Consider the following 9,585-nt stretch of genomic DNA (forward strand, 5'->3'; position numbering starts at 1 on the left):
CATGCGCCAGCACTCAGATCTTAGGGTTGTTTCTAGGTGCTTTAAATAAACATTTATTATTATTATTATTATTATTATTATTATTATTATTATTATTATTATTATTATTATTATTATTATTATTATTATTATTATTATTATTATTATTATTATTATTATTATAAGCATAGCAGTCAGCGGCGATTCGACGACCAGACACTGACGCACATATTTTACAGGTATTGTACTTATCTTGTAAACTTAGCTAAGGTTCTTGGCCGCCGACTGCAAAGTGTATCCTGTTGAGTGGTATTACGGACAATTGTACTGTTTGTAACAAACAGTTGCCAGATGAACAGTTGTCGTTTTATTAAATGTTCGGAGTGTGGGAATATTTATCATTTGGGACAGCAATGCTCAGGTCTAGCTCAAAACACTTTCGCAGCTGAGAGCCAAAGTAAACGTGAATCACCGTGCGCAAAACGTGTCGCGTGGTAAAGCAACGATAGGGGGGGCCCAGGAAAAAACAATGATGTTGAAAATTATACAGTTATCTCTGTTTTTCCTATACTCTCCCAAACACTGGAAAAGTTTCTGTTTGATTGGATGACTTCCTTCTTAAAGAAATTTTCAGTTCTAACACCAAGACAGTTTGGATTTATTGCTGAGCGAAATACTATTACATTGTTAGAAGAGTTCACCGATGCATTATATTCTGCTTTAGATAAGAACCTGTATATTAGTGCTTTGTTTTTGGATTTAGAAAAAGCGTTTGAAACTGTAAATCATGACATTTTATTGCAGAAGTTGTTTCGTTTAGGTTCCTTCTTCTTCTTTTTCTTCTTCTTTCGTGGTTTGGGAGAGGGAAAGTACTCTTAATTCTGCAGCCCATATGGGAGCACGGCGCAGCGTGTTGGGGATGGGGGCGGGGGATGAAAGATGAGGGGATAGAGGGGGAAAGGTGAGTGATGTCAGGCAGAATACGTCAGCATCATGCAGGGGCGATGGTCGGCGAGCGAGGCAGAGGCCCATGGGAGGCCGAAGTCTAGTGGCGGTCTAGGAGCCAGTTTGTGCACACATATTCAAGCAGGCTTGCCAGTGCTGGAAGTTGGTAGCGGGCCAGGAAGAGCAGGCGTGTTTTTGAGGTAGCCGGTAGTCCGTACCGTCGGTAGGTGGCAGAGACTTGAGCGCGCTGCTGGGCTAATGCAAGACAGGTGCAGAGTAGGTGCTCGGGGGTCTCGGTGTCACCGCACCTTGTGCAGGCCGGCGAGGCGATGCGTCCCTTGGCATGAAGTCTGGCCGCCCTCCACACGGAGCCCGTGCGCAGACGCAGGAATGTGAAACGGTCCCGTCGCGAGAGACCGTTCTCAGGGAGGAGTTTTGGGGCTCGGTTGGTAGCTACCCTGTTATCCGGATGGCTGGAAGTGAGCAGCTGTTTTAGTCGCTCTCTGGAGAAGTCCGATGCTGCGACTGCTCTGGTGAGTGGAACGGTCCGCTGTGTGAACTGCGGTGGCGCCCACACCGCGGACACTCCCGCCTGTCCCAAGTGGCAGGAGGAACGACGGGTGGCCACCATTATAGCGTCCTCCACGGCTGCACTGTCCAGGCGTGCTGTGCAGACCGTGAGTGTACGTGAGTTAGTGAGCGTGTCCGTGAGGAAAGCCAGCTGAAACAGGTCACCACACCCTCGCCGCGCTCCCATGCAAACGCAGTCGAGGGCATCGCTGATCCTTCAAGGCGCCCTGTAACAGCTCCACGCAGCTCCCAACGTCCGGTGCCGCAGGCCACTGCTGTCCCCTCGACTACACCTACTACCGTCGCAGACAACCGTGAAACAGCTGGTGGCAAACCTGCTGCTGACTATGCAGGCAGTCAGCACCATGCTTCCTGCTGACGACCCACTCCACGCCATCTGCCTACAGGCAGCGGCAGTCCAGAACCAGACCACCCATCATGGCTGATCCCTCTGCTACAAGGAAGGGCCGCCGTCGTCCAAGTGTTCTCCAGTGGAATACCAACTCACTGCGGCGGCGGCATGCGGACCTCTCGCTACATCTCCTGCAGAGTGAACATGATGTGTTTGCTCTGCAGGAGCTGTACGTTGCTGCAGAGAAGCTGCGACTGCCAGGTTACGTGGGCTACAGTGCTCGCGCCTCCTGCTCACATTGGTCATGCCAGGTCGCCCCCTGCGTCGATGACACAGACCAGCAAGGGGCTCCCCGCAGCGCAGTGTACGTGAGGCGAGAGCTACCCCAGGTGGAGATACAAGTGGCTGACCTGACTGGCGGGCCGTTTGAGTGCTGTGCAGTGCGCGTACGCATTGGGGGTGTGGACACTACTATCGCATGTGTTTATGTCCGACCATTCCAGCCCTCGGTCCCCTCCTGTCTGCTGCATTTAGCTAGCCACCTGGGCAAAGACTTCGTCCTGTGTGGCGATTTCAATGCCCACCATAGCCTGGGTTGGCCGGCACTGCTGTCCTCGTGGCAAGGCACTACGGGATGCTGCTAACCAACTCGGCCTGCAGATTCTTAACACTGGCATCCACACTTTCATCCGGCGTGGAGCTCGTCCAACACAGACGGCAATCGACCTGAGCCTGGCCACGGAGGACTGCCGGCACAGCTGGGAGACGCTTCCTGACACCTGGGGTTCCGACCACCTGCGACTTCTCCTGCCTCCTTTTCGAGGCAAGTCCCCCAGGAGCAGAGAGTGCCTCACAATCAACTGGAAGACCTTCCGTGAGCTCTGTCGGCAAGCGGACAACGACGGGGATCTGTTGCAGATGATCGCAGAGTGCGCCAATGCCGCTACCATCCGCTCTACTGTCCCGGATGGCAAACCAGTCCCGGATGGCAAACCAGTCCCGGATATTTGCCATTTGAAACTGCGAGCTGCTCGGCGTCGTGTGGAACGCAAGGCAATGCGCACCATGCTTCCGGAACTATGGTCGGCCTACCGCAGGGTGGATGCTGTCTGCCGCTGCCACGCCCGACGGTGCAGACGCCAAAACTGGGAGAGCCTCTGCTCCACCATCAGCCGCAATCCAGATGGTGCTTGAGCTTGGCGCCTGCTGAGGTCACTGATGGATGCTCCAAGTGCTCAACGCCAGTCCTTAACCGAGGCTGTCCTCATCGGCATCAGCGAGCGGGCCCTGGTCGAGCGCCTAGTCGATCGGTTTGCTGAGTCCCGCAGATCATGCCCTCGACGGGCGCCACAAGACGCTGCCTCCCTCCCTGCAACCATCCAGAGTGGGTAGCAGCACAGATCTCCGGCCTGTGCAGCGAGCTTCTCCGCATGCACGAGCTCGAGTCGGCGCTGGCTCTGACACGACGACAGAGTGCTCCAGGAGCAGACGGCATAACCTACCAGATGCTGCCTAACCTTGCAGAGCCGCGACGGAACAACTCCTGGAGCAGTTCAACTACTCCTGGAGCACTGGGGTCCTGTCTGAGGGCTGGCTGATGGCTGTGGTGGTGCCTTCGCAGAAGCGTGGGAAACCTGCGACTTCGCTCTCCTCCTACAGGCCAGTCTCCCTTACCTCGAGATCTGCAGCATGCGAGGTGATGGAGAAGATGGCCATATCTTGGCTCGAGTGAATAGCTGCCCAGCTGAAGTACTTTGCAGAACAGCAATCTGGATTCAGGCACAAGCGCTCGACGGCGGACTCCATCATAGATGTGGTGGCGACTCTCGTGGATGCCAGGGGCAGTTGGGACGTCGCCATGCTGCTGCTCCTGGCCGTCCAGAGTGCCTTTGACCGGCTGCCGCACGAGGTGATCGAGGCTGCACTGGACTGCTTAGGCGTCATGGAATGTCTTCGGGGTTTCACATCTACCTTCCTAGTGGGCCGGAGCTTTCGGGTGCGGGTAGGCAAGGTGCTCAGCGATACCAGAGACATCACCTCCGGTGTCCCGCAGGGATCGGTGCTGAGCCCTTTCCTCTTCAACCTGGCTATGGCAGGACTCGCAGCAGCGCCACTACCGGCTGACAGCCGCTACCCAGTCTGCTGCGCTATCTACGCAGATAACGTGGCGCTGTAGGTACGAGGACACAGGAGAAGCATCGCTGCCATCCGGGGCTCACTGCAGAGGGCCCTAGAAGCGGTCATCTCCTTCCTCGGTGGTATTGGCCTCTCCGCGTCCCCGGCAAAGACAGAGGCACTACTTGTACACCCGCTGGCCTCAGCACGCCACTACGTGAAGCAGCTGTACATTGCAAACACTACCGTCCCATGGAAGCAAGACCTATTTGGGCCTAACCAATGATCATCGGCTCTCCTCGATTCCTGCTGCCAAGACTGTCACCACGAAAGTCCGAAGAGTCCAGGGGGCAGTGAGCAAGATGCAGCAGCGTGGCCGAGGCTGCACCGTCAAGTGGGCGCTGCGGATGAACCAAGCTGCGGCCACATCCAACCTTCTATATGCCCTGCCGCTCGTTCTATTATCTCCAGCCAGGTAACAACAGCTTGAGAGGCTGCACAGGAGTGCAGCCTCTCAAGCTGTCTCCCCAAGCACTCCCGAACTGCTGCCACACTGGCTGAGGCTGGCGAATGGCCACTGTCGCTGCACGTGCTCCAGCGTGCCCTTGGGCACATTGACCGTCTGCACCGTGCTCCAGATGGTAGGGCTCTGCTCTCCCGACTGCGGAGCGACTCTCGACCGGCCCTCCAGGCACTCACCGATCACCATCGGCACGCCTGAGAGCAAAAATCTCGGCCCTCTCTGCAGTGGGGGTAGCCATCTCCTCCAACTGGTTGCCTTCCCACGTAAAGATCGCCGGAAACGAGGAGGTGGATGTCCTTGCCAAGGCCGCACACCACCCAACCGGTGGTTTTCAGAGGACCCTTTCTTGATCTTCTCTGCAATTATTTGAATGGCAGGTCACAGGTTGTCATGAGTCAGTTTGAGTTTAGGGGATTGGTCTTGCTGTCGTCGTGAGGCCCAGTTTATGCGACAACAGCAAAGCGCAGGACGATTTCACACGTTGCTGTATCGGCCAATAACTGGAAACGAAGGACGCGTGTGGGTTCCACGAAACGGGGACGCATTGGATTGGTGGTTGAGCCGTAGAAGAGGCGCCAGATCTGCACCCTCGCTCGGAGCAAAAGGGAAGACGGTCCGAGCTGGAGGGGAGCGTTCGGGGAGACGGGCGTGAAGATAAAAGGTAGGGGGTGCTTGAGGTCATCGCTACCGCTAATGGCCATGCCCTTCCCACATGTCCCGTCGACCGTCACGATCACGGAAATTGAGCGACGCGACACTGCCCATCCGGTTTGAGTGTCAATGTTTGGCATCCGGGCGCGCCCTCTGAGAATACCTTGTGAAATCGGCGGCATATCTTTACGACCAATTAGCCGGCTACGACCGATGGATACGTTTGTGTGCGACCGCCGTCGGACCCCAATTATGCTGTTTGGATTTCAAGTGAACCGGCCCACAGTGCATGGGTGACCGAGCTGTCTTAGTACTTGCAGGGCAGCCCACAGACATGCCGTCAATAAACCGTGGTTTCGTGGAAACATTCTCGGGGGGGGGGGGGGGGGGGGGGGGGCAGCGTATACGTGGTGGCCACTTGCAGTAGAAAAGGGGAGGACATCTAGGGCCGATACTCGGAGTCTAACGTAGGGAAGAGGGAGATGACACGTGTCTTTGAGCAATCCTATCCCCTGGCGTGTTGTAAAGTGTGCCACTGTTTCCAACAATGCCGTGTGCGGGCACGAAGGTTGCTGTGCTATAGATTGCAATGGGGTGACTCACATGTGTGATTGGCTGGTTTGTAACTCTTTTGTGCAGCTGAGGGTTTAAAAGGTCATGTTTTGGTTGTGTGGGAAAGAGCGGAGTTTCGGGCTACAGACGCCTCGGCGTTTGAATAAAGCGTCTCTTTACCGGACAACGGCTCTTCCTTCGCGCTGCCACTCGAATCATCGAGGGGCGCCGACTTCGGACCTTAAACACCTTCCCTACTTAACTAGTACTGAAGCTACCAGAGGATAAGGGGAAAGAAAATTAACTTCATGGGTAGTAAAGAAATTGCTAGCGCGCTAGGAAATATATTACAGCTGGGGTTCCACAAGGATCCGTGTTGTCACCTCTGTTATTCAATTTATTTATGAACGACTTTCCCACGATAATTACAAAAGCTACGGTGTATCTATATGCAGATGATACGGCCCTACTCACACTCCACATGCGTTATAAGGAAGCCATTAACGCTCTACAAAACGCAGTTCATAAGCCATGTAATTGAAGAGAATTGTGTACATATCAATGCTAAAAAAAGCAAAATCATGTGCTTTCGAAATCCATTAAAAACTCAAAAAACAAGCTTGCCAATATTTTTACCCGAAGAACATTGTATTTCATTCATGTAAATGTGCTGCTATAGAATATGTGGAGACATTCAAATACCTCGGTGTAACGTTTCACAGCGGCATGGCTTGGCAGCATCACATGGCTTTTTGATGTGGCAAACTACGCAGTGTTGCATATCTACTTTTCAACATAAAGGGTTTATTACCGCTGCCAGTCAAGAAAATTATAGTTCACGCACTAGCGTACAGTGTGCTGAGGTATGGCATAATGATCTTCGCCTTTTGTTCAGCGCGTTGGAAAAATCCGAGTGATAAATTGCTAAAAATATATTTAAAAATCTTGCTTATAGTACTTCACTACATTGCAATATTTTTCATGAATTGGGATTTTGCACATTCGAGGATTTATTTACCAGAACGGTTATTATGCAGCATAGTTGGAGCGATGAAATCAAAGAGGCACATGTTGCACCTCGATTGTTAAAGGGACACTAAAGGGAAACAATAAATCAATTTAGACGAATGAAGCATTGTTTGAGAACCCTGCAGGCAGTCAGTTCAAAAAAATAGTTTGATTATTAGATGAGAAAATGAAGCTCCAAGTATCAGTATTTGAATTTCGCGCCGAAGCCCCAGCGCCGGTACGTCAGTGTGACGTCAGGGATTCCAAAGTATGTTTTCGCATTTGGGCCGCATTGACTGAATAAAGGTTCCCGAAACTTCCCATGTTTAATATTTGGTTCCTTTAGAACACAATGTAATCAATCTGTACCGCAATATATAATTAGTAGGCCCTAGAAGATGCCATCAAAATCCATGACGTCACAACCCCCAGGTGCGGGAACTTATAAGTAGGCGTCGCGGCCCGTATTTCGTTGTTGCGCTTTTTCTAGCTTATCAAACGTCTTATCGTTGTACGAGTGGTGTTTTAGGTGTTGTAGAACGGTAATTTACTGATGCAGAAGAAATCATTTTTCACTTTAGTGTTCCTTTAAGAAACAAAAAAAAAAAAAACGTTTTAATGTACCCTGTTCGGCTAATAAGTATGGAGAAGCGAGAAGAAGTGTATACATCCTAAAAATATTTAATGATTTGGCTGATGAATTCTTTTTTGCAACTTCAAAAGAAACAGTTGAAGAAATGAATGATGACATGTTGAATTCTAGTTCTGATTCATTACTTTAGTTATGCTTTTGTCTTTGTTTGTTATGTCATTGTCTGTTAACAGGTAATATTACCAACTATTCTTATAAAAGTTGGTAAAAAAATGTGTTATTATGTAAATATGTAACCACATCGCTGAACGACTCTGCCAGGCCTAGACGCACAAGTACTCGTGGACTTAGACAGCCCCGTTTCCTTGTTTTGGTTTCGGATGTGTGTAAACAAACTGCTATTATTATTATTATTATTATTATTATTATTATTATTATTATTATTATTATTATTATTATTATTATTATTATTGATCTTGAGCATCTGTGCTGTAAGCATCGTCATCTTCATCAAAGCCCGTCTAAAGTAGGCCGCACCGCCCCTCGCCCCGCCCTTGAAAAAAAATCTGGAACCGCGCCCATAGGTGCGATCCAGAATACGAATCGAATAGCTCCTTGTTATCCTATTCGAGAATTCATTATTCGAAATTGTCGAATGTTCGTTTCCGTTCGAATATCAGGGATAACAACATCTATATTGGATTGTCGAGGAAGAGAGATCGATGCAATTAGGTAAATACTTTTCCGAATGACCGATTCTGTTGCGGGAGAGCCGCGGTTGTTGCGCAGGGGCACCGCTTCCCGAGCGAGTGCATGGTAACTTGCAAGCTGCACAATCGCCTCCAGTCATCAACAGGAACGCCTCGCCTTTGTTCTTCAACGAACGCGTACAACACGCTACGTTTATATGGGGACGTGTAGCTTACTTTCAACGTTTTTGTCTCTTTCTTTTATTCATGGTGCGCCAGATAACTCAAAGCAGTTTCTCATTTATGAGCTCCTCGGTTGACGGGACATTGAGTTGGGAACTGCACTATGCTTCCAAGCATATATCAAATAATATAAAGAAGAAACGCATTCCTTTGATGGTGGTGTTCCTTTCTTTTCATCTTCACCACACGAACTCCGAAGAATTAAGCTTCATATTTTATTCTGTTTAGGGGTAAGAAAATATTCGATTCCATATTCGAAGGTCACTTTCCGCAAACATTTGTATTTCTGACTATATTCAAACACCCCCATAATTAATTTTAAGATCACCACCACTAACTTCCTCCCATGCTTAAGCTATCCTAAGAAAATTCACAGTTCTTCCGTCTGGGCAATTAGCCTCCGCGACCTCTTCTATAGGACTCCATGTGGAAATCACGCACGTCTCGGCTGCATTGATGCCGCATAATACGACTCCACGCAATGATGCGTGCGAAGAGGTGATCGCTTTTCTCGGCGACAGAGCCACAGCGCTGTAGCCGCGTTCTCTGCGTTGCGTGTCGCGGCCGGTGCTCCGGCAAACCAAGTATAACGAATTTGTCATAGACTGCGAAGCACCGATATGTGCCGTGCCAATATGACTTATACACCGCCCAGGCCGAATTTGTTCCTTCATGCGTGCTCGGGCGAAAGCACGAAAGGGAGTCGAGATTTGAACAAAGCAAGATATAGCAATCATGAGCAAGCGGAGTCGAGCTTCTTCTTTCTTCTTGTACTGGTTGGAATATATTACAATTCCAAACCCCCCTCCCCACGTCATCATCATCATCATCATCATCATCATCATCATCAGCCTAGTTACGCCCACTGCAGGGCAAAGGCCTCTCCCATACTTCTCCAACTACCCCGGTCATGTACTAATTGTGGCCATGTTGTCCCTGCAAACGTCTTAATGTCATCCGCCCACCTAACTTTCTGCCGCCCCCTACTACGCTTCCCTTCCCTTGGAATCCTGTCCGTAACCCTTAATGACCATCGGTTATCTTCCCTCCTCATTACATGTCCGGCCCATGCCCATTTCTTTTTCTTGATTTCAACTAAGATGTCATTTACCCGCGTTTGTTCCCTCAGTGTAGGGTAGCAAACTGGACTCACTCTGGTTAACCTCCCTGCCTTTCCTTCCTTTCCTCTCCCTCTCCCCCCCTCTCTCTCTCTCTTCAAATCTACCAGTTCTCAATTAGAATAACTGCTAAAGCTGTCACGCGTCTAGATGGCTCTTCGATCGCATCTATACACGTTCCATATGTGTATGTACACGGAAAGTGGCCGTGCCTGATACATTATATATATATGTATATACATACTGTG

This window comes from Dermacentor andersoni, chromosome 2, assembly GCF_023375885.2.
Source record: "Dermacentor andersoni chromosome 2, qqDerAnde1_hic_scaffold, whole genome shotgun sequence".
NCBI classification, from domain to species: Eukaryota; Metazoa; Arthropoda; class Arachnida; order Ixodida; family Ixodidae; genus Dermacentor; species Dermacentor andersoni.